Genomic DNA, 25,579 nt, shown 5'->3' with positions numbered 1-25,579 from the left:
GTTTGGCCCAAAACGGGAAGGCTAAGGCCTGGACACCCCTGTCATTTGCAGGGGCGGGAAGGACCAGTTGGCCCGGGCTTGTTTTCTTCATGCAAAGAAAAGTGGTTTATAAGTATGTATGCAACAAAATTGGCGTGGAAACGAATTCGCTTTCTTAGGCAGGCTATGTCTTTCAAATACAGAAAACAAGGCAGGGTAGAAAGGCGGGAAGAGGCGCGACCTGGACCTCTCCTCACTAACGTGGAGGAGAGAGGAGGCACGAAAGCCAGAAGATTAAGAGAAGGTTCCCCCACCAAACTCTAAGCCCCGTCAGGTGTCAGGGGACTGCGGAGTCGTCCAATTTGCTGCGATCCGTTCAGCTCCCCGCTTTGCAAACCCAGCAACCACTGCATAGCTTTGCTTTACTTCTTCTCGCCTCTTTATGGCGAGCGAAGCACATGTTGCTAAATTGATGAACCCATGGCCTAAGTTCTCCCCTTTAAAGCAAACAAACAAGGCCCAAACCTGGAAAGGTTTCTAAAATAGTGGCAAACACTACTCCCAGTGTGGCCCCTGCGGAAGCGCTCCTAGTTGGACAAGCCCCGTGCCGGGCCAGGAAGCGCAGCTCGCGGGCCCTGGCCGATGCAGAGGTCCCTCCCTCACTCTCCCCGGCCTCCTCTTGAGCCTGAACGGGGCTCAGTGCACGAGTATGGTCTCTTCAAACTTCTCAGAAAATAACACAATCCTTCCAGACTGTTTACCACACTGTCCAGCTGCCGGGAAAGGTCCAACGCATTTCCTGCACTGGTCCCAGCTCAGCCTGGGCTTTTCTTCATCCGTGATATGATAAACTAAAATATTTTACTCTGACTCAGGAAAGTTAAACTGTGATCTAAATAAGTTATTTAGGGAAAAGACCATAAATTTAGAAGGTAAATTACACTCAAACTAGCTATTTGCACTTGGTATTGTTATAAGGCCCTCTTCTCGTATTTACCTCCCTCCTTGTTTACATCGAGCTCAGAAACCGCTTCAGGCTTCAGGCCAGCAGGGAGCTCTGTTTCATTTCGGGGGTATGGTGGGCCTATCATTTCATCAGGTTTTGAAGGAAAGTTCGAATGTTTTTGCCACATATCTAACTTCCAGTAACTCCTCAAAAACCATATTCCCTCCACTGCGGCTTAGGTCTGCAAATTCCTGGGTCCCTAGTAGTCTTGGGAGCGGTAAGTGAACTCGCGCAACGCCTCGTTGCACCTGCGGAGTAGTGAGACCGTCTCCGCGCGTCTCGAAACGGTCGCACCGCGCTTCCCGCGCTCCGCGGACCAGCCTGGGAGCTACCTCCGCAAGGCTCAGTCCCCCGCCCTCATTAAATTGTGCCGGGCCGGGAGGCATCCCAACGCCTGGGGAAGCGGCCGCGTGAGGGGCAAGTCAGGCTCCTGGCCCCGAGGCGAGGCCCGAACGCGCACACACTTCGCTACCAGGGCGGTGGCGCTCCCGAAGCGGAGGAGTGGGGGAGGTGGAGGGCGGAAGCGCCGGACGTTTGTGAGCACACCATCGACCCGTGGACCCAGGGGTCTCCGCCGGGTGGCTAAGATGTGGGTGCCCACGCTATGCGCGACGCTCAGGCTACAGCCGGAACCCACGAGCTGGGCGCACAGCTGAGCGAGGCGGCCGCAGCCGCCACGGAGCCTGGCGGGCGGCGCGGAGCCCCGGGGAGCTGGTTTTCCCGGGCGGGCACGTGACGGGGTTGGCAGCGCGCTGGCCCGGGCTAGGAGGAGGGGGAAGCGGCAAGCAGGAGGCCGGGGGCGGGCGGGCGGCTGGCTCGCTGTGTACTTAGGTCGTGTGTTGGGGCTTTTCTCTCCCAGGAGCCGGCGGAGGGAGGGGGAGGGGCCACCGCTCCGCCTTCTCCTTTTCGCAATGTTGACGCAATCTATAAATAGTGGAACAAAAGGACCAACTTCCTCGGAGCTTTGCTGAAACTGCACAAAAAATCGAGCTGGGGGGTTCCCTGGTCCCTGGCGACGGGGCGGGGAGCGCCGCGCCACGGGAGGGGGCGGGCGCGGTAGCGCGGGCCCCGCCGAGGGGGGACACCTGGCTGAGGCGCAGCTGCCGCCGCAGCGCTCCGCGCGAACCCAGGGCTCCGGTCCCTGCGCGGGCTCGAGAGTTCGCCCCGACCGGGGGTCTTCCTCCTCCGCCGTTGACAGGTCAGTTCGTACCGCCCCTTTATACACTGGTTTTTTTCCCTCCCCCAAGGCTCTACTTTTAGAAGGGAATGGGGAGGGGGGGGAATAGAACGAGGCGAAGCAGTGACAGCCACCAAATCTGCAACCCCAGAATTCCACGGTGGGGCGACCGAGGGGGCCCTAGGAGGCGGTCAGAGCCTGGCCCCTCGTCTTACGGCCAGTGCCCGCGCCGCGGCCGGAGACGAAGCCAGGCAGGACTAGCGTGCGCCGCCCAGGCGGCAAGGAGAACGGAGGCGGGAGCGTTGCGGAGGCGCTGGGCGCCGGTCGAAGGCGGGCTCCCGGCTGCCGCTCCCGTCTGGGGGCTGACCCCCGGTGCAGAGGTGCCAGGGCCAGGAGGCCGCTGAGCGCGCCTCGCCCCCTCCGAGCTCGGACCTGGCGTCTCCGCCTCGTCCTGCGGCTGCGGTGGGAGGGCTGAGCAGAGGAGAGCTGCTGCCACACGCCACCGCTCACCCTGGCTCCGGTGCCCACGCACCCAGCGCGCCAGGAACTGGGGGGCAAGGAGGGGTCAGGGGGCACCCTCTCCTTCAGGAACCCAAGACCTGCGCGCGAGCGCCCGCCGCGCCGCCGTGGCGGTTACTCAGGGCGCGGGGGAGAGGGCGGAGCTGGCACCGTTGACAGCAGTGCTGGAGCTGGGAGGGTGAAAGTTGGGGAGAAGGGGCGGGGGAGAGGTGGGAGTCGGAGCCGGGGGAGGGAGGCGCGCGCGGGATTCGGCGAGGATGGGGGGGGGGGGCTGCGTCACGTGACGGGCAGACGCCCCCGCTACAGGCTGACTGTAGGGGTGACGTCACCATCCTCTGACTGCAGGGGGTGGCACTTCCGCTCCCTCCCCCATCTCTTCGTCTCCAGCCCCCAGTAACTGCGGTTGTAGCCATTTCGAAGTGTGGGGAGTGGGCAGAGGGTGGACAGGGGTTTTCTTCACTGCCCTAGCCCCTGGCTGTTTCCCCAGCAATCTAAAGACCCAGGCCTGGGACCAGTGTGGGAGCCGTGGCCACCCCCTCCCGACACGTCCCATTGTGCGAGCGGGTGGCGCTGGGCGGAGGCTGGTGCCGGCCCCCCGTGGCTCCCCGCTCTTGAAGGGGAGGGGCGGCCCCCGGAGCAGTCAAGGCCAAGTCCTTTCGCGTCCCAAGAGCGCCGTCCTAGTGCGCGCGAGGTCTAACACTCGACTTTCGACTGGAAATTTGGCAGTCTCGCCGGCGTTCACGGGGTGCCTGGTGGCTGTGGACCCGCTCAACGGCGCGGGCCTAAAGTCCTGCGGGTGTGTGATAGGAGTCAGTCACCACTCCGGGGGGCTACGATTCCAACAGTAGTTATAAGCTATTTGGGGAAACTCGGGGTTTTGGTGACTCAGCGCGGTGTGCGCTATTTATAAGTTGATGCCTTACTAGCTGGGCAGTACACTTCATCAGATCAGGCGGCCCGAGAAGGGCAAAGAGCTATGTTAAGCGACAATTAAAAGAACTTTTTTTTTTTTTGAAAGAGAAAAGGTTAGGGCTTGTGCTGTAAGGTCTCACGCGTATGCTAGTCAGAATAAGTTTTATCTCATAAAATTGGAACATATTCCAGAGTAGATGGAGAATTTTAGGGACACATCATGATGGTAGACTGTTCTGGTGTTGGGTGAACCAGAAGCAATAATTCAGATATATGACCTAGCAGCCCTCCTAGCAGGTTATAGAATATCAGAACTACATTATTACAGGATTTGTTAAATAGGTAACACCATGCGGTGGCTAGGTATAAAATTTTTAAAAGCTGGATGATGTTGAAAATTCCTATACAACAGTAAGGTGTGTGTGGTATTTATCATCAAAACTGCTGGCAAATACAAATTACACATTTACCACCCAATTTCTTCCTCCTCAGAAAGTACTATAAAAATATATATTAAAGCCTGGCATTCTTCTACAGTGTATAAGTGCTGCAGAAACAAGTATCAGTCATTGCTGCTTTTAGAGGGTTTATAGGTTTTATTTTTTTCTTTTCTCCCACTCCCTGCCCCCCACCCTACCCCCACCATCATCATCCCAGTTTGGAAATCCAGGGAGTAAATGCTAAAAAAGAGCAATTGCTAGGCTGGCTTCACGGTGCCAACAGTTGACACCCAGCTTGCCTGGCCCCGCACAGTTTTGTGTAGGTAGTATGACCTGAGGTGTTTCTCAAAAGAGAGAAGGTAGTTTCCTGGATGGCAGAAGTTAGGCCAGCTAGGAAAGGAGAGGGCCTCCCAAGCTGAACAAGTAAAGGCAACATGTACAAAGGCCTGGAACTACAGGGACAGAAGCATGGGGCAAGAGGGGAGTGAAGATGAGCATGAGAAAGGAAGCTGGACAAAGGCCAGGAGTTAAGACTTTAGCCTGAGACCTACAAGTTTTTAACCATTTGCAGACACATATCCTTTTGAGAACCTATGGAAAGTAATGTGGCCTCTCCTCATAAAAACATACATATAGACCCATATGACAATTTTGCATACATTGTCAAGGGGTTTGTAAGTAAAAGACTATTGGGCCTCAGGATTAACACCTATAGGAAAGGGAGAAGAAAGAAAGGATATTTTAATGGAAATGCATGGTCAGGTATGAACAGATTACGGGTCTCTGAAATGATGACATTGGTTGGGGTCCTGGAAACTTGAAGATGGAATGTAAAACAGCCTGTGATCAAAGTAAGAAGGGATCAGGACCACAGCTGTGTACCTAATAACAGTGGGACTAGAGAGAAGATGGATTCAAGAAAAGTAGTTAAAATGAATTGGTGGAAACTGGTTGTGTGGTACAAAGACAGGGGATCCCCAGGTTTCTGGTCTAGTGTGTGGACTGGGAGGAGGAGTGGACCTCAGGAGGAGGAACCCTGTTTTGTTCCTGTAGAATTGGAGCTATCAGCCAACTATCCCAGCAGGGTTGGCAGTAAAGTCTGGCTCTCTGGAGTCATTAAAATGTAGGTGGTAACAAGTTATGGGAATGTGTAAGATGGACCAGAACGTGTGTCACGTGAGAAGAGGTCTGAAAAAAGAATCCTAGGAAGTGTCCGAATTTAGGAGGAGAGGAGTCTGAGGAACCTTTCAAGGACAGTGATGAGTGACTGAAGACAGAGTGGTGTTCTGAGCGTATCATTTTGGTCAGTAAATCCTGCTTCCTTGATAAGGAATGAAAATATGTTGCATGTTTGGTCCCTTCATAAGACTGAAGTGTCTGTGTATTCTTTCAGTGAAAAAAAAATTTTTTTAAAGCACCTTTATAAAGATTTGATTTCAGAAGACAGATGAGGGCAGGAGATGATTAAATCTTGCTTTCCCCTCCTTTTTGAAACTAGGTATACCTAGGGGAGAAGAAAAGGAGAAATAGACTTAAGCTTTCTCTTTTCCCTGCTCAGACATTAAGCCTTCAAGGAAGAGGAGTTTAGATAGGATAGACCAGGTCCGCTTTATTGTGTGATTTGTTCCTAATGGTACTTCAAAACTATACTTAATTGCCAATAATTAGTATTAGGAGGTGCTAAGATCTCAATCTGGCTAAGGAAACAAGGAAAAGTAGGGGGGCGGGGCAGGGGGAGAGGACATTTTCTTTTGCTTCCTCCATTTCCTTCCTACTTGTTACAGCTAACCTGAGCTAGAGCTAGTCCCTGGAAATGAATTCAAGTACTTAACAAACCACCCTAGAACTTAGTGGTTTAAAACAGTATTACGTTACTCATGGACATGCGACCTGGGTAGTGCTCTGCAGAGTAGCTTGTTTCCAGTGCACCTGGCCTCATCTGGGGCAGCTCATAGGCTAGAGGTTTGTATCATTTGAAAGCTTCTATACTTACACGTCTAGTGACTAGTACTCACTGATAACTGAGATCTTAGCTGGGACTACCAGGTCAGAACACCTACACAATGGCCTGCCTTCTGTTTTTGGCTTTCTCACAACAGGGTTGCTGGGTTCCAAGTGTCCCAAGACTGAGAGCCAGATAAAGCTGTATGACCTAATCTAGTCATGCAGCATCATATCCATCACATTGTTTGTTAGAGAAAAATCACTAATGCCATCCATATTCTAAAGAGGGGAATTAGACTCTGATCCTTTAATGAAGGAGCATCAAAGAATTTGCAATATTTAGTTTAAAATCACCACACATATTAACTTCAGATAAATAGATTTATAAACAATATGTTGTATATTAAAAGTACTTAAACATAAGAAATCAAACAATCATCCTCTTTTGATATCAAAATGACATATAAAAGCCCAAATATTTCAGAGGCACCTGGGTAGCTCAGTGGATTCAGTGTCTGACTTGATTTCAGCTCTGATCATGATCTCATGGTTCATGAGATAGAGCCCTACACTGGGTTCCACCTTCACAGTGCAGAACCTGCTTGGGATTCTCTATCTCCCTCTCTTTCTCCACCCCTCTCCTGATCATACCATATGCACATGTGCACTCTCTCAAAATAAATAAACATAAAAACACATCTCATTGTTAAGCTAAGCTAATCCTAAACCATTCTGAGTAGGCAGTTTGACTCATTACCTTCCCCTCTTCTCACTCTTGACCATCCTCCTCACTCCCCCTTGTATACCCAGACACCCCTCTCTCCTAATCCACGTAGGACCCCTACAACCGCTATACCTCCAGAGTGATGACCAGGTCTTAAAGGTTCTTCTCTGTTCCTTCCCTGAATTATCCCTGACTTTGTGCTGATTGGCAAGGCCATCAGTTTAACTTCTCAAAGTTAAAAAGTAAAATATATGGAGATTATTCCAACAAGTAATTTTATAATAAATTCATGTTATATAATTAAAATGACATTTCTTGAAGAGGTCTGTATGCTTTTAGATAACAGGATCTAGACTTAGACTTGTTTATTCATAAAATCAGTAATTCTAAAGGGATGATTGAGATTTTAGGCATTCTAAGAATGTTCATGTTGCCTTGAACATGAACATTGATTATTACAATACAAAATTTAAATGACTCTTCTTCCATGTTTACAACACATACTGCAATATTTTTCTTTAAAACCAGTACACCTAGTTATTTGGTTGGTAAAGGGAGCTCAAGAGTCTCTAAGGAACTGAAAATACTACCTTTCTTTGATTAATCAAGATAAAATAATCTTTTCTTATAACCTGGTATCTTTTTAAATTCTCCTAAAGCTGATATTATAATTTATACATTTTTGACGTTCTCTTAGAAAGACTTCTTTATGACTTAAAGATAGAAATAGTGGTTTCTTGGTTTAGAAATAGAATTTTAATAACTTATACTCTCCTAAAGGCTGTCTAGTACCTCTAAATATTTTGGTAATTTTGCATAATTATTTATAGTTGTACTGAGTGAAAATCACACTGAATTCATAGTATAAAATACAGATTTTAAAATAAGTACATCTAGATAATGAGCAAACATACATTTGTAAACTCTTTCTTTTGTGTATTTCTTAATGATTTTTGAAGAAGCATACTTGTTTTAAAAAATAAAATGAATTAAGTATATTTCTGTTTTTAAAGTTTCTTACATGGCAATGATTAAAAAAAAAAAATGACACCATGTTCACGTTAAACTGATAGACTTTGTTATCAGGCCCCAAACTGTTCCTAATTATGTGACTTCATAGCTACCATGGAGGCAGCCCAAAGGAGCTTAAGTAAACACTTCCAAATTACGTAATGAAGTTCTGAAGGAGGAACAGCCCCAACCAAACTGTGCCATATAGTTGTGCAGATGCTATTTTTCTGCATGCCAGAATGCTTCTTACCCTATCTATAGAATGACTTCATAGTAATGATAATATGAAAGAAAACTGAAGTAGGTAAGTCTATTTCTAGGCATTGTGAATGAAAGCAGGGTTGGGGCAATTATTTCAAAGTAGTTATCTAGTGAATGTTTTCCTTAATCTTATGAACTACGCATTTAGGAAGCATTTTGAAAAGTGCTATAGTGAAATGGCACATTAAGCAATAAATTCGGTATGATTTCAATAAAGAAATTCAAAAAATAAAATATGATATTGCTAGCTTATATAGTAATATTCTATTTAACACTACATTAATAATTAAATACAATCTTACTTTTTTTTACTAAGTAAAATAAATGTAGATCCTTATGCTATTTTTCTTCACTTTTCTATGTGTTCAAAATAAAATTTATTTTAAAAGAAATACTGCCAAAGTCAATAAAAAATACAGGTCTTCACCAGCTGAGTAAGCATCATGGAAGAGACAGAGAATATTAGGTCCTAGAGGTAGTAAAGTTATTAATATGAGTATAGGAGCAAAACTGCAATTTTATCAAATTGCACAATGAGTCTTCCCATCAGATTGACAAAGAACAAAAATAAATGTTAACAACTAGTGTTGCTAAGAATGTGTTAAAATTTACAATTGCATTTATTACCATATTACCTTTCTGGGGTCTTAAAAATGTCCAAAGCTTTGATATAGTAGTTCCACTTCCAGGAACCAATCCTAAAGAAATAATCAAATCAAAGTCAAAGATTTATATATATTCAATACAGCATCTATACAGAGGGAACAATCTGACGATTCAACAGTAAAGGGAGTGGTTAAATGAACCATGTGTACATCAATCTAATGGAATATTAGGCAATTACTAAAAGTACTTAATGCAGAAAAATACTAATATTTAATTTAATGTACAGTTCAATTTTTTAGGCTATAAAATTATTTCTTATTTATTTGAAAATGTATTTATATGCATAGTAAAATGATGGGTAAAAATATAGCAAAGTGCATTATATGTGGTTATGGTAATTTTTCTTTTTCATATTTTCTAAAATGAGCACAAATTATTTTATCAGAAAAAATCATTAAAATATTTCCTCCAGAGGGGAGAGAGGGACACAAAACTTGAGAGACTATTGAATACTGAAAACTAATTGAGGGTTGAAGGGGAAGGGGGAGAAGGGAGGTGGTGGTGATGGAGGAGGGCACTTGTGGGGAAGAGCACTGGGTGTTGTATGGAAACCAATTTGACAATAAATTATTTTAAAAAATAATAAAATAAAATAAAATATTTCCTCTGAAATATGTAAATCAAAAGACATTAACATTCTTATATAACATGAGGATATTTAATAAACTATCACAACATATTTCTCTTTATAAGTATTTTTCATTTTACATTCTTATAACAATGTCTGCTTCCTAAAATTAAATTAGATAAGGTATAGGCGGCAAATACAGAGTATTATGTGAATGTATAATTTGAGCGATAACCTTTGGTGGAAAAGTTGATTTAAGAAAAATTTAGCATAGAGGCGCCTGGGTGGCTCAGTCAGTTAAGCCTCTGACTTTGGCTCAGGTCATGATCTCACAGTTGTGGGTTCGAGCCCCGCGTCGGGCTCTGTGCTGACAGCTAGCTCAGAGCGTGGAGCTTGCTTCGGATTCTGTGTCTCCCTCTCTCTCTGACCCTCCCCTGCTCGCGCTGTCTCCCTCTGTCCCTCAAAAATAAATAAAAGACATAAAAAAAATTTTTTTTAAACTTTAGCATAGTCATAACCCATCTGTAAAGCTATAATGACTGGATCTATCTTATGAGTTTTGTAATACTATTTAAAAATTTTTATTTTTAATTGTGGTTAAAAACACAGCAATTAAAATTTACCACCTTAACCATTTTTAAATGTATAGTTCAGCAGTATTTTCACATTGTTGTGGATAATAGGGTATCTATTGGTTTCATAAAAATAGTAGATGTTTACTTATAAATAATTTAAATAGTATAGAAAGTTACAGGAAAGTTTTTAAATATCAGATCCCAGATTTTACTATCAATTTTAAATGAATATCATGTGAGGTATATTTCTATGTATTTATACAAATAAGATAATCTATTTAAGATCAGAACATGTACTTCACATTTAAGCTAAAAGTATTAAATTAAAATTTTTAATTTGGTAGTGGTAAGATAAACTGAAGGAATTGCTGAATTTTTGGAAAAATGTTTCTAAACATTTTATTTCCTAAAATATCTGAGGTTTAAAAAAGAGATTTTATTTCCTAAAATATCTGAGGTTTAAAAAAGAGCTTGGAGACTTTTTTATTTATATGTTTCAAATTTAGAAATGCTAAGACTCTGCTATGAAAAAAATATTTTTACATCATTATATCATTATTTTTACAAAGTTGAGGTTTTAATGTTTCTGTTTTATAACCTAATTTTTTTGATCATTTGGTCTTGATTTGCATTTTAATCCAGTGCTCACAACATGCCTTGATTCTCAATACCTTAGTTACTGAATTTTGATTCATCAGTTATCTGCTCTTTGCTAAGCAATTTTGGGGTTTTTCTCTACATGGATCCATGGATGCTTGTGTTTGCCTTTTTTCATCAATTCTCAAATGACACTTATTTAGATATGATAGTTTGGGGTCATGCTGGCTTTATCTTAAAACTGTGCAGACATTTTTCCTTTGTTTCCTGACTTTGAATATTGCTTAGAGGAAGTCTAGGGCCAGCATGATTTCCTCCCTCTTGATAAGTTATTTAGTTTTCTGCCTGAAGGTCTGAAAAGTTTTTCCTTCATTCCTTATGGTTAGTAGCTTAACCAGCAAATGCCTCAATATTGAATATTATGTGTCCATTATTTTTCTGCAGGTTCAGTTCATTTGTTATTTTGTATAAATTCTCATCTGTCACATCTTTATAGCTTTTTCTGATTCACCTGTTGCATTATGTACTCAGGGGGATAAATCAGGCTTTATTACGTTATCTTTGTCCCACTTCCATATATCTTCTTCGCAATTACTTTGTTCTGCTTTTCTTCTACATTGACTGCAATTTATTAAATTCATTTATCAACAAGAATTTATTGAGTGCCCACACTAGTGGAAAATAAGAACATATTCCTACATTGATGAAGAGCTTTTAGTTAAGGATAAGGGAGGGAGAAATAAAACAGTGTCAGGTAGTAATAAGAATACCAGGTAAGAAACTGGAGGGATGGGGAAAGGAACTGTGCATTTTAGATACAGCATGAGAGCAGGCCTTTTTAACATGACATCTGAGAATAGATCTGAATGAAGTGAGGTGGTAAGTCAGGCGAAAAGCTGGGCAATCCAGATGTAGAAAAGAGTAAGTACAAAGGCCCTGTGAGTGGGAAAATGGTGTGTTCAAGACAGAATGATTAGAGCCAAATTAGAGCCAGAAAGTGGTGAGAGAGGAGACTAGAGAAATGGAGAGGCCAGGTCACAAAAAGGGCCGGAGGCCCTAGTCATGAGATTGAATTTTGTTCTAAGTGTGATGAGGAGCAGGGAAGTGATGTATGCTTCAAAGGAGTTGTTCTTGTTACTGCTAAGAATTTCAACAGCAATACTGAGCATAAAGAACTGGTCAGATAGGTGCTCTAGAACTGAAAATGCAAAAAAGGGAGCAGTGAAATAAGAGTAACTTCAGGAAGCAGCTACTACCCCTAGTACTAGATAAACAATATATCATTTTCAGATTGTTTATATCATCTCTTTTCAAAGATGAGGCATAATCATCCGGAGAAAAGAAGAATGAATTGACTTGGGGAATGTGCTGGGACTGCCAGTCTTGCCTTTTGTTGAGAATCTGATTTCCAGCCATATTTCATTTCTTGATATTCCAAATATATTTGTCTTGAAATAATAGTATTATTTTGGCCCTCATTGGCTTAGGTTGTGGACATTTTCTTTTTGTTTTTAAAGGAGTTTTTACTGTTGTTTGTTTTTCCTGAATTGTAAGATATTTGGAGAGGGAAATTTTGTGCTCTGCCCTTACTCCCCATTTTTGTATGGAAGTCTAGAAAAATGTTTTAAAATAGATTTGAATTTGTATTTTTTTCAACTCACCCTATATATAGGAATATAACAATAAGATGTCATAGGAATATTTTATATTGTTATAATAGCCACCATTTACTGAATGCCAGTGTGCAATGCACTATGATAGGGACTTTACATACATAATCTTTAAAACTTATAACAAGCCTAGGGGCACCTGGGTGGCTCAGTCGGTTGGGTGTCTGGCTTTGGCTCAAGGCATGATCTTGCAGTTCATGGGTTCAAGCCCCACATCAGGCTCTGTGCCGACAGCTAGCTCAGAACCTGGAGACTGTCTTTGGATTCTGTGTCTCCCTCTCTCTCTGATCCTCCCCTGCTCATGCTGTCTCTCTTTCTGTCTCTTTCTCAAAAATAAATAAAAAACATTAAAACAATTTTTTAAACTTAAAACAAGCCTATAAGGTAAGTTGCCAGTTATTTCCACAAGAAGCCTTTCTACTGATGATGTCAGATCAAAGAATCTTACCTGAAGCTTACAGCTGACCAAAATAAACAAGGTAAGAACAAATTTTTCTCTCTCCAGCGTTCATAAAAACTTAGTACATAAGCGGGGCACCTGGGTGGTTCAGTTGGTTAAGCATCTGACTCTTGATTTCAGCTCAGGTCATGAGATGGAGCCCTGTGTCAGGCTCTATGCTAACTGTAGAACCTGTTTGCGATCCTTTCTCTGCCTCTCTCTCTCTCTCTCTGCCCATCCACCATGCATGTGTGTGTATGCATGTTCTCCTCCTTTCTCAAAATAAATAAATATTAACAAATTAGCACATAAGAGGGAAACCTAGGAGGCTCAGTAGTTTAAAGTGAGCCCCACAGTAGGCTCTGTGCTCTGAGACTGCTTCAGATTACTGTCTCCCCCTTTCTCTCTGCCCCTCCCCCACTCACATTCTTTCTCTCTCAAATATAAACATTTTTTAAAAAATTAGCACATAAGAGACTATTCTTTTTTAAGGACAAAATAATAGTTTGCAAAAGTGTGCCACACAAACTAAGAGCAATTTTATGAACAGCTTTTTGACACTATACTGTATCATTAAACTCTTGATGGGAAAGGTACTGGCTAACTGACAGATTCCAGGAAGTTGGTAAATTGAGGTGCTCTTTATCTCTATCATCCACAAACATGCTGAGAGACTGCTATGTTAAAGTCATTACTACATTATATTAAACCATTATCATTTTACCAGTAATAGGATATGTATCAGTATTTTTTTGGAAAGTCCATTATTTGGATTTAAATATTATCAAACTTTTCTATTCAATAATATTTATATTCATGTGATGATACTGGAAACATATCATTGAGACATGAGCACATATCTCTGACAAGTAGTGGATTTCTCTTTCTGATAGAAAAGCAGTACATGTAAGTGAAGAAAATTTTGAAAGTATGTTTAAATAACATAAGTAAAGAAAACATCTTTTTTAAAGGACAGCAGGAAAAAATAACCAATAATTATCTTACTTATAGGCAACTGATTATTGAAGTAGGAACTATCATAGTTCCATGTAGTTTTTGAAGTTTATGAAGTTTAAACTATTTGAGTACACTGCCTTTTTTCCAAATACTATATCAGAAAAGTTTACTCAAGTTATTTAAAACTTTCAAAAATATTTTCAATGGCTGCATAATGTTCCTGGAGTAGTATTTCCTTAAGTGGTCATTTAAGCTATTTTCCTTAGTTTCTTATAAGTAATATTTCTGTGAACTTGTTTATGTTAAATCTGTTTTAGCAGTTCAGATTATTTCCTAAATTAAAATAAATTCCTAGAAGTGAGCTAAAAGGCCAATAGTTTTAAACTTCATATGGTAAAACATTTGCTGTAAAAAATTCTTTTCATTAATTTCCTGTGCACATATTGAAAATAAATCTAGGGAAAAAAGTTTATGTGGGGTACCTTTTAAAATTGAGATTAGGGCACCTGGGTGGCTCAGTCGGTTGTGTCTGACTTCATAATCTCACAGTTCATGAGTTCCAATCCCGCATTGTGCTCTGTGCTGACACTTCAGAGCCTGGAGCCTACTTTGATTCTGTGTCTCCCTCTCTCTCCTCCTCCCCACCCCAAAATACACATTTTTTTTTAATTTTAAAAAATAAAATTGAGATCAATATTTAAGTTTAGGTTTGGTATTTTGGTTTTAATATCTTACCTTTAAGGAAAAATCCACTCTTCAAAATATCTACTTGTTTTTGTCAGGTTCAAAACTTACACTTAATTTGAGGATGTAAATTTAAATATATACTTATTTCAACCTAATGCTTCTATTTTTCAAGGCATCACCATCTCTTTTCTCCTATTTTCAAATATGCTCACCCAACAGTGTTGCCTTGTGACTTTGTACATCACAGGTATATCACTAATTCATGGTATAAATGTATACATTCATCTGTGGATAGAAATCTAAATAAAATTGCAGGCCAGCATCATTCCCAACTAAGCAAACTTGGCACAAGAGTTTTCACAGCACCTAAATTAATATTACAAAACAGTTCTACTGTGCTAGACTGAAATACAGAGCATATGAACAGAGCAGGTTTACCTAATTCTAAAACTTATTTCGACTGGTTGAAGGGATTGCAAAACTCGAGAAAAATACCCAGAAGAAATCTAGTCTACGTAAATAAAGGACTACTGCTTTCTTAATTCACTTACCAAATTCTTATTGAACGTCTTTTGTGTGTCAAACATTTGCTAGGCACTGGAGTCAATTGACTCCAGCCTGTCCTTCTGGACAGACAAAAGCAAATGAATAAATAACAGTCCTAAAATAGTCCTAAACTGTAATCTAGTCACTTCTATTACCAACATTACTTAAGTGAGAAAAAGAAATTATTTGGGTTCTACCCCAAGAATTTTTAAAGTTGTATTCAGAAAAACATTAAAGATTTAGAATTATGAGGAAATATAGGTATCTCTACATCCAGATACCCTACAGCTCTTCTAAGACTGGTCATTGTCATCTTCTTGTACCTAGTACTTGCCCCTCCAAATGGAAGGATAGACTAGGATATCTAGAATTTGGTCTTCCCTTTATTACTCTCTTTACTCTGGTCTGACCCAATCTCTAATGTAGCATGTTGTAGTAGAAAGTAAAACTTTCCAAATTTGGGGAGTAAGAAATCCTAAGTTTTAGCAAATGATAATAATAAAGGAATTGAAACCTTAGGTGAGACATTTCATTTCTGAGAGTGTCCATTTCTTTTGCAAATTGATGGATTTAAACTAAATGATCTCTAAAATCACTTCAGGCTTTAAAATTCACTATCTATGCTTCTATCTGTTAAACATTTCTTCCATTATGCTCCTATTTATCCTGAGGATAGAGAGGAAATGACATGAGAAAGAGTGAGAGGTTAGAAAGAAATCCTGTTTAATAAGAATAAAGGATTTATAGTTTATAATGAACATTTTTCATATTATTAAATATTTTTAAAACATGTTTTTAATATCTGCATAGCATTCCAACATATGGATATACCAAAACATATTTATCCGTGCCCTCTCTCTGAAGATTTTTTCCCCAGTTTCTGCAGTATTGTAAACGATATTTTAGAATCTATATTTGTCTACTAGTACTCAAAATACTATGATAGGCTTTCTCGTTTTATTCCTTTTGTGTGGAAAAAAAAATCACTGTGATTCCTTCTTATCTATTCCAGCCTATACATGGCTTTCTGTTAATTAAAAAAACTCCACTTTGGACAATGTTATAGAGCCTGTTCTTTCTCCTTTCTAAAACAGTATCATCCCTGAGTGAGGTCCATATTTCTGCAGTTCTCCTGCAGTTAAAGAATGTGAATTAAAGCCAATCCCATGCCTGCATCAAGTCTGGATGATGTATATTTTAGCTTTAAGCAAAACTGAAATCCATGAGATTAAAAGCAGACAAATATGCAAAGATTCATTTCTTTAGCTACATCAAAAATGTGATTTAGTGTGTTAACTATGACAAAGGTAACTATGACTTTGGTGATATTGCCATGATTCTGAACTTGCTATAATATTAATGATTACTACACTGAAACATTAAAGCATACATACACAATTAAGAGAAATAAAATTTAAGGTTGTAACTATTAAATTCTGCTATTTAGTTTTTTACTTTTTTTGCAATATGGTACATTTTTCAATATATATCACATTCTGCATTAGCACTGGTACTTCTCTGCCCATGAGCAAAGGAATCAGAGAGGTGCTTTAAAATTACCCCAAAAAATATTCTGAGTTAAACACACTTTTGTTTAGGAGAAGAGTGAAAACTCTGTTGTGCCTCTTTGATTGTGAACTGGTACAAGTTAAATATCTTTTTTAAAAACTTCAAGTTACTATTAATGATCTCTATAGAATCAATTTGGAATCTAAAGGAATACTCACATTAACAATTATTTCTACTGATAGCTATGGACATTATAGTAATCAATAGAATTTTAGTGACAGGGTCTTTGGGGTTACACAACCCAACCCTCATCTTACAAATGAGAAAAATAAACCAGAAAAGTTTTTGTTACTCGTAGCAGTACGCTTGGGGTGGGTTAGGGTTGGCAGGGGGTCCTAACACTCTCTTTGAGCCTAATGCATACCAGAGGGCATTAGGTTATAAGAACGTTATATAGTAACAGTTGTACAAATCTAAGAAAGGGATCTGATTTGCATTCTAAGTATACTTTCCTCCATAGGATTCTTGTTGGATAATCCACTACACCTTAAACTATTAGTACAGACACAGAAAAGAAGTGCCTTTATACAAATTGATGCCTGTGTGCAGTAAAACCCAAGAGAAAAGTTGGTATTAGTTTGGCAGAACTACATTGTTGCATAATTACTGAAGTGAAGATTTGTGTGTATGTGTGTGTGTGTGTGTGTGCACGTGTGCACACACACATATATATCCATATGTATACATACATATATACATATATGTATATCTCCATGTGTATACATACCTGTAGCTTCTTAATCCTGCTTCAGGAAACGCCATTTACATGCATTACAATGTAAATAGTGCCTGCCTTCTGAAGTTGTGCATCATTGGGACACTGCAAATATAAGTTTTATATATTACATTTATTAGGGGTAGACTAATTGCCATAACAGTTCAACCCCAAAATGTATAATGGCTCAAATTATATTTGCTATAATAAACAAGTTTCTTGCTAAAATAGACAAGTAGTTCAGTACTTAGTTTCCAAGGTTTTCCAGTACCTAGGCTTTCAGTACCAAACTTCCAAAGCCTTCCAGGAGGTCTTGTATATGATGGTCTGTTAAAGGGGAGTGTTTTTAGTAGGCTCAAAAACAGTGCATAGAACTGCTGTTCGTATTCCATTGCTCTAACTTGGTCACATGCCCACACCTAACTGCAAGGGAGGCTGGGAATAAGTTTACCTGTGTGGCCAACAAGAAATGAGAGCATGGATTTGGATATCTAGCTGAGTGTTATTGCTCACTTAGGTGCTCCCTCTCTCTGTGCACACACACTCCTCCATACACAAAATCTGAAAAGACATCAAAAAATAAACACATGATTATGCTTCAGACAGAACAAATTAATAGGGAAAGAAAGGGGCATTATTTAAGAATTGCACTCCCGCCTGCACGTAGGACTGTTAATTAATGTGTAACAGTAACCAGTTGGCAACTGAAATCTAAAAAGGAGGATAAAAAGCAAATTTTTGCAAGTATTACATACACACACACACACACACACACACACACACACACACACATATATAAACACACACATGCACCTATACATACCTACAGATATATAGGTATCTATCTATATGCTTATATTAATTGGAGGTTGGCTTGGTTTTCCTATTCCATTAATTAGTCAAATTCAGAACTAAGACTCATGTCTAATTACTTGTTTTAGGTACACAAGACCACCAAGGTCCCCTTTAACTATACTATTAGTAAATGATGTTTGAAAAATATTTAAGTTTTTATAGAACAAAGATAGCAATTCCACAAATGAAGGCAATAATAAGTTTAGTGAATTTTCTTTTCCTTTGGATAAGTTGTCATTGTAACCCTGAAACTGTTCTTAATCACTCAGATTTTAATAGAAGCACTGCATGGCTGCACTTCTGAAATCATAAACAGGAAGTGTGATATATAAATGTCAGTAGAACTAAAACAATTCTATGGTTTGATATTTTTCTTCCCCCCATATTTTCATGTTAATGTCTGATTAACCCTCTTTTACAGAGTAGGAAATGGGAATGATCCAGAAACTACTACTAGTTTGGCATCCTTAGAAATTGCTTTTTTATATAGGTTGCCCAAATTTATTATTGCCAGAAGACAGTGTCGATGGAGAAAGAGGCCAGAGAATGTATGAATCTTAATTTAACTCTAAAAATCCATTAAAGAAAATACTCTTAAACTTTGTACTTTCTTTTTTTAAGTTATATTGTTTTGTTTTTTTAATTTATTTAAATTCAAGTTAGGTAGCATACAGTGTAGTATTTGTTTCAGGAGGAGAACCCTGTGATTCATCACTTCACTTTCTACATTCTTATTCTGACACCTCAGCAATTCCTTGAATGTGTTCCCCTACATTAATTCCTTCATGAGACAACTAAGGAGTCGCTTGAGTACTCCAAAAATCAGGATATTATCTCTGGTTCTTCTCAATGAAGACCTTAGGGGTCTTTTTAGAGTTGGTGATATTTTCTACGTAACACTTTCAGTTTCTTTGCAGCATGGACATCTCTATGGAAATTACAAGATTCAAATGGACCAATGCAGAACTTTTTTTTTTAAGTTTACTTATTTATTTTGAGAGAGACAGAGAGAGAGTGCAAGTAGGGGAGGGGCGGGGGGGGACGAGAATCCAAAGCAGGCTCTGTGCTGACAGCAGCGAGCCCAATGTGGGACTCAAACTCATGAACCATGAGATCATGACCTGAGCTAAAGTCAGATGCTTAACCAACTGAGCCACCCAGGGGCCCTGACCAGCTAGAACTTTTATATTACATTAAGTATTTCTAGAGAAAGGTACCGACATGTAGATTCTTCTGTAACTTTAAAATGTTTTTGCTTTGGAAACAGTTTCTTAATTTATTCTTAAACTAAGGACTAAAGAAATGATTTTACTTAGTCACACAATATATAGTGAAATAGTAAAACATAGAACTAACATATATATCTAAACTCTCTTTCAAGGAAGATCACAATGATCTAGACAATGTCTTAAGGGGAGGTAGCCTGTTCATCTATTGAGTGTCTAGCTTTCTACAGTACATGAGGCACTGTTGAGTAGCATATACAACATATAAACCTTGATGTACTTTAATTGAAAATATACCATGTAAAAAGGATGTGGGAATGTTTGAGAAGAAACATAGTAGTATATTAATCAAATGCAGACTATAAATAATTGCTAAGGGGTGGAAAATGAAGTGATTTAAAACTAGATTGATAATGAACAGAAGTTCACTGGAAAAGGCAAATTTCATGTAGAGTTTTTAAAGTGGTAACGGATTTGGATTGCCAGAGAGACAAGATAACCATTCATTCATCAAATACTTATTGAGTTCTCATTATGTGCCATGTGCTAGGCACTGTTGACGGCACTGGGGATAGAGCAATCCAGAAAACTACTGCAGAGCAGGCACAGGAATTTCATCTCCCAAGCATGATCATTGAAGAGGAACAGACAATACAAGTATGAGAGTAGAGAGAAATGAAAGAGAAAGGGAAAGAACTAGTAATGGGCTTATAGTAGAAGACCTTAAATGCTAGGATGTTTTTTTTTTTTAACATTTATTTATTTTTGAGAGAGACACAGAGTGTGAGCAGTGGAGGATCAGAGAGAGAGGGAGATAGAATCAGAAGCAGGCTCCAGGCTCTGAGCTGTCAGCACAGAGACCCATGCCGGGCTCGAACCTATGAACCTGACCTGAAGTTGGCCGTTTAACCAGAGCCACCCACACGCCCCTAGGATGTTTTCTAAATGGGAGAAAGATGTTTGGTATGAATTGAACTCCTTTGGTCACTGCAGTCAGAATAGACTGCTTTTTGCCCTTCTGTTGGTCAGCTCTCCTAGCCTCCTAGATAACTTTATAATGACCAGGATAACACAAACAAAATAAATACTGCACATGTAAAGATTCCCAACTGAAGAGTGTGAAAAGCAAAAAGGGAAAGAAAGCAAAAAGTTGAATTTTATGTCTCCTTTTCTCTTTCCATGGTTATTATATATAATCAGTGTCTTCCTAGCAACACTCTCCCATTCAGTAGATGTCTAGGCTGTGATTCAATTCCTTAAGGTTCTGCTCTGCTTCTTTCCTTCTAGGTGGAATCACTGAAAGGAAAGGAGATTCTATTTAAATTCCCCCTTGTTTTTAGTCAATCAAGTGTTCCTTATTCACCTAGCAATACTTCTTTACCAAGTGTTTGATGAAAGCATTTTATGTTTTGTATAAGCTACTGGGAAAAGGGGTAAGACAGGATGGGGACTAGGGAAAATACCAAGAGGCTATAATGCAATACAAAGCAAGGCAATGTAATGCAATGCAGTATAATAGAAGAGCTTAGAATATAAACACTTAAGAGCTTTGGATTAAATGGGCAGTTTTAAAATATACAGGTCTGAAGTATATAAGAAGAAACTATAAGAAGTAGTAAGTTTAGCACTTGTTTACCTATGGGAGGATAAGAAAATAAAGAAATGAACATAAGATTTTAAGTCTGAACTTCCAAAAATGTGTGTTGTCAACAAGAATAGCTAAGAAATTTAGAAGAAATAGCTTGAAAGAAAAAAAATGAACTTAATGTCAGATCTAAATGGGATGTTGCCAGAAGATAGAGGACTCAAGCTTTCTTGAGCAGCTATTGGGCCTGTTACTGTACATGTCAAAGTCATCATCATACTGAAATTGATGAAACTCAATGGACTAATGAGGAAATGGAGTTAACATCAAATGGCTATGTATGAACTTTGTAAAATGAGGTATCAGTTTCAAAGCAATTTCAAAGAAGGTGATCTATCTTTGGAACTCCTTTAAGTCAGATAAAGCTGTCCTTTATTAAATATCAGTTCTTCGAGGGGTGCCTGGGTGTCTCAGTTGGTTAAGCATATGACTTCGCTTCAGGTCATGATCTCATGGTTCTGTGATTTTGAGCCCCATGTTGGGCTCTGTGCTGACAGCTCGGAGCCTGGAACCTGCTTCAGATTCTGTGTCTCCCTCTCTCTCTGCCCCTCCCCGCCTCCTCAATAAATATTTATATATATAAATTCTTTGTTTTGACTGATCCCTTAGTGAGTATAATAAAATGAATGAATAAAATTAAAAGATTTATTCTTACTGGATTATCTCATTGGAATTTCTGAAATTTTTTTAAATTTATTTTTTGAGAGAGAGAGAGTGGGAGCAAGGAAGAGGCAGAGAGAGGAGGGGACAGAGGATCTGAAGCAGGCTCCCTGCTGACAGCAGACAGCATAATGGAGGGTTCCGACTTGTGAACCTTGAGATCATGACCTGAGCCAACTGAAACACCCATGCACCCCTTGGAAGTCCTGAATTTTTAACTGAATATCCTCCTAGCCAGTTTATACACATTATGTACCTTACGATAAAACAAACAAGATAAGTATCTGCAAGTTTTCTTTGACCGCGTACCTTTGTATAAAGGCTATGGCTTCAAAAAACATAGGACATAAAATATACATACATTAGAACAAGTCATTCAAACTATTTAAAAGTTATATTTGGAGGTTTAAAAAATTGTTTTAATGTTTATTTTTGAGAGAGAGAGACAGAGTGCAAGCAGGGGAGGGACAGAGAGAGGGAGACACAGAATCTGAAGCAGGCTCCAGGCTCTGAGCTGTCAGCACAGAGTCCAACATGGGGCCCAAACCCAGGGACTGTGAGAGCATGACCTGAGCTGAAGTTGTACGCTTAACTGACTGAGGCACCCAAGCACCCCTGGAGTTTGTTTTATGTGAAACTGTCAGGGTCAATGTCAATTTCCATTCCCAAAGCAAATCTTGGCTATGGAACCTCATAAATATAAACTCACCTTTAAAGAAGTTTCACCTAGAGGAGAAAGCAGGAAACAACCTCCTCGACCTCAGCTGCAGCAATTTCCTATTCGACAGATCTCCAGAGGCAAGGGAACCAAAAGCAAAAATGAACTATTGGGACCTCACCAAGATAAAAAGCTTCTGCATGGCAAAGGAAACAATCAAGAAAACTAATAGGCAACCGATGGAATGGGAAAAGATAGTTGCAAATGACCTATCAGATAAAGGGCTAGTATCCAAAAATCTATAAGGAACTCACCAAACTCCACCCCTGAAAGACAAACAATCCAGTGAAGAAATGGGCAGAAGACATGAACAGACACTTCTCCAAAGAGGACATCCAGATGGCCAACAGACATGAAACAATGCTCCACGTCACTCATCATCAGGGAAATACAAATCAAAACCACACTGAGATACCACCTCATGCCGGTCAGAGTGGCTAAAATGAACAAATCAGGTGACTATAGATGCTGGCGAAGGTGTGGAGAGACGGGCACCCTCCTGGTGGGAATGTAAACTGGTGCAGCCACTCTGGAAAACAGTGTGGAGGTTCCTCAAAAAATTAACAATAGAACCCCCCTATGACCCAGCAATAACTCTGCTAGGGATTTACCCAAGGGATCCAGAAGTGCCGATACATAGGGGTACATGTACCCCAATGTTCACAGCGGCACTTTCAACAATAGCCAAATCACGGAAAGAGCCTAAATGTCCATCAACTGATTAATGGACCAAGATGTGATTTATCTACACAATGGAATACTACATGGCAACAAGAAAGAATGAAATCTGGCCATTTGTAGCAACGTGGATGGATCTCAAGGGTGTTATGCTAAGTGAGATAAGTCAGGCAGAGAAGAACAGATACTATATGTTTTCACTCATATGGAACAGGAGAAACTTAACAGAGGACCATGGGGGAGGGGATGGGGAAAAGCCAGTTAAGGAGAGGGAGGGAGGCAAACCATAAGAGAATCTTAAATACTGAGAACAAACTGAAGGTTGATTGGGGTGTGGGAGAGGGGAAAATGGGTGATAAGCATGAAGGAGGGCACTTATTGGGATGAGCACTGGGTGTTGTATGGAAACCAACTTGACAATAAGTTATAAAAAAACAAAGAAATAAAATAAAGAGGGTTCAATTTTAAATGTGCTAGGATACATATTTCTTTGATTAGGAAAGGATCAGGCTCGATGCTCCCTGAACTAAGGGTTTTTGGAATCTATTTGATATATTATCTGTACACAGGAGATTATATCATAAAATAATTTCATCATTATCTAATCAAATATGGCTTTCGACTCCTGTATCTATATAGAAGTACCTTCATAGTAGCTAGCAGTGGAACATTTATTAGAGTACTTTCTGTATGTTAGACACTGCGTTACATGCTCATATATTTACTATCTCATTTAACATACAAGAATCCAATGAAGTAGTACCCATCTCACAGATGGGCAAAACTGAGGCCCAAGTTAAATTATATCTTCAAGGTAACAAAGTAAGTAGGCAGAACTAGGGCTTGAGTTCAGATCTGTCTGATTCCAATGCCACTTTTCTTAACTAATACCCTACTGCCTCCAAAATTCACCTAAAAACATTTTTAGTGTAAAAGTTTTATGTCTTTTGAATTCTGTTCAGTATAATGGAATACTTTAAGCAATTTAGAAATGTTCCTGCATTCTTGCTAACTATCATGACTTCAACCACAAAAGTCTTGTTGGGGGCCACTTGGACCACATATCAAACCATATCTCCCACACTAGAAACCATAATCTAAAATACACACACAGAAAAGGAAGATTTCATGGAAAAGTAAAAAATTCTCCAGTTCAATTTTAGGGATATAGGAACACTTAATTCTACTTATAGAAGTGCATAGACAAGTTACTGGCTTTAATATTACCCTGAAAAGATCCTTCAGAATGTACATTGAATTTCTTAGTTTCAAGAGAAGCAGCTACACTATGAATACTGAAAATGGAATTGTCAAGATGAAACAATAAATAGTTCTTGAGCTCTTAATTGCTTATTGATATCCACATATATATATCCATATATGGGAGAAGTGGATCACATAATCTAAGCTATTAGTTATCAGTAGTATTATAGCATCAGTCTTGATATTTAACCACAAATCTAAATGGAAGAGATCTAGTATAGAAGAGTATATATTCTGGAATAAAACAAATTTGAGTTTAAATCTTGATATTACTTACAAATTCTGTGAGCCTGGAAAATTTACTACCTTTGTGAGTCACAGTTCTCTCATTTTGTAAACTGTAACTAAAACTCTATCACCTAACTGATGTCATGAAGATCTATTAAAATAAGACTTCTCAGGTTCAAATCTCAGCTCCCTCACTCAGAAGTTGTGAGACTAATGCCTCCTTTTCCTCATCTGTATAATGAGGATAAAAATAGTCCCTATACCTCAAAGGATTGTGAGGATTTAACACCTTAATATATTTAAATTTATTTTTCTATTTGAGAGAGAGAGAGCAAAAGAGAGCGCGCGCCAGCATGGGAGTGGGGAAAAGGGGTAGAGGGAGAGAGAATCCTAAGCAGGCTCCAAGCCCAATGCAAGGATCATGATAGGGAGCTGAAATCAAGAGTAAGTGGCTCAACCAACTGAGCCATCCAGGTGGCTCTAACACCTTAATGTATTTAAAGTGCATATAGAAAATGATATATTTATATATACTGTAATTCTTATTTAAAGCACCTACCTAGTACTTGCCCCTGAGTATGTTTCTAATAAATGTTACTTTCCTTTTAGATTTCAGTTGGAGTTATTTTCCCTTATTTTCCAGATATATTTGTTAAATGCATTTAGCTTAATAAAACTTTACTAAGGTAGAACTGATATCCAATAAATTGCACATACTTAAGGTGTCCAACTGATAACTTTTAACATGTATACAATTGATAAGTATACAACTGATAAGTTTAAACATGTATACATACATACCCCTGTGAAAACATCATCAGAATAAGAGTGAACATATCCATCAACCCTAAGAATTTCCCCTTTTTATAATCGCTCTCTCCCAACACCTCTCTCCCCAGGCAACCAGTGGGCTGTCTGCCTTTTGTCCTAATAAATTAGTTTCCATTTTCTAGAATTTTATATTTTCTGTCTTTCATCACTCAGAATATTATTTTTAGATTCATCCATGCTGTTGTATATGACAATACTCCATTGCCTTTTAGTGCTGAGTATTACATTGTAAGAATATATCACAATTTATCCATTTGTCTCTTAATGGACTTTTGAGTTGTTTCAAATTAGAGACTGTTAAAAATAAAGCAACTATGAATATTCATGTAAAGATCTCTGTAGGAACATATGCTTTATTTTCTTGGGGAAATACCTAAAATGAAATGGACCATATATTGGTATATTTAATTTTTCAAGAAACTGCCAACTGTTCCAAACTGATTATATCATTTAACATCCCTACTAGGAGTGTATCAAAGTTCTAATTCCTCCACATCCTTAAGAACACTTTTC

At 39.5% G+C, this 25,579-nt stretch overlaps 2 long non-coding RNA genes across 3 annotated transcripts in view; one reads left to right on the top strand and one right to left on the bottom strand.

Moving 5' to 3' along the window:
* Positions 1 to 1,958: 1,958 nt before the first annotated feature.
* LOC115289529 overlaps positions 1,959 to 25,579 on the top strand; it is a 45,396-nt gene continuing 21,775 nt past the window's right edge. Inside the window, exon 1 of the long non-coding RNA XR_003907664.1 lies at positions 1,959 to 2,183. This is a non-coding gene — a long non-coding RNA (uncharacterized LOC115289529). The remainder of the gene's footprint in view (positions 2,184 to 25,579) is intronic.
* The window catches only part of LOC115289530, a 42,216-nt gene continuing 20,817 nt past the window's right edge, over positions 4,181 to 25,579 (bottom strand). Inside the window, exons 4-7 of one of the 2 annotated variants that reach the window (XR_003907665.1) lie at positions 17,414 to 17,523; positions 16,975 to 17,067; positions 8,609 to 8,671; positions 4,181 to 5,537 (exon numbers count right to left, since the gene is read on the bottom strand). This is a non-coding gene — a long non-coding RNA (uncharacterized LOC115289530). Of the gene's footprint in view, positions 5,538 to 8,470; positions 8,672 to 16,974; positions 17,068 to 17,413; positions 17,524 to 25,579 lie in introns of those variants that run through there. The other variant, XR_003907666.1, reaches the window with a different exon arrangement.

The sequence above is a fragment of the Suricata suricatta genome, chromosome 4, assembly GCF_006229205.1.
Source record: "Suricata suricatta isolate VVHF042 chromosome 4, meerkat_22Aug2017_6uvM2_HiC, whole genome shotgun sequence".
Taxonomy (NCBI): domain Eukaryota; kingdom Metazoa; phylum Chordata; class Mammalia; order Carnivora; family Herpestidae; genus Suricata; species Suricata suricatta.
Note: the sequence above shows the minus strand (reverse complement) of the source record. Positions and strands in the feature narration are given on the sequence as shown.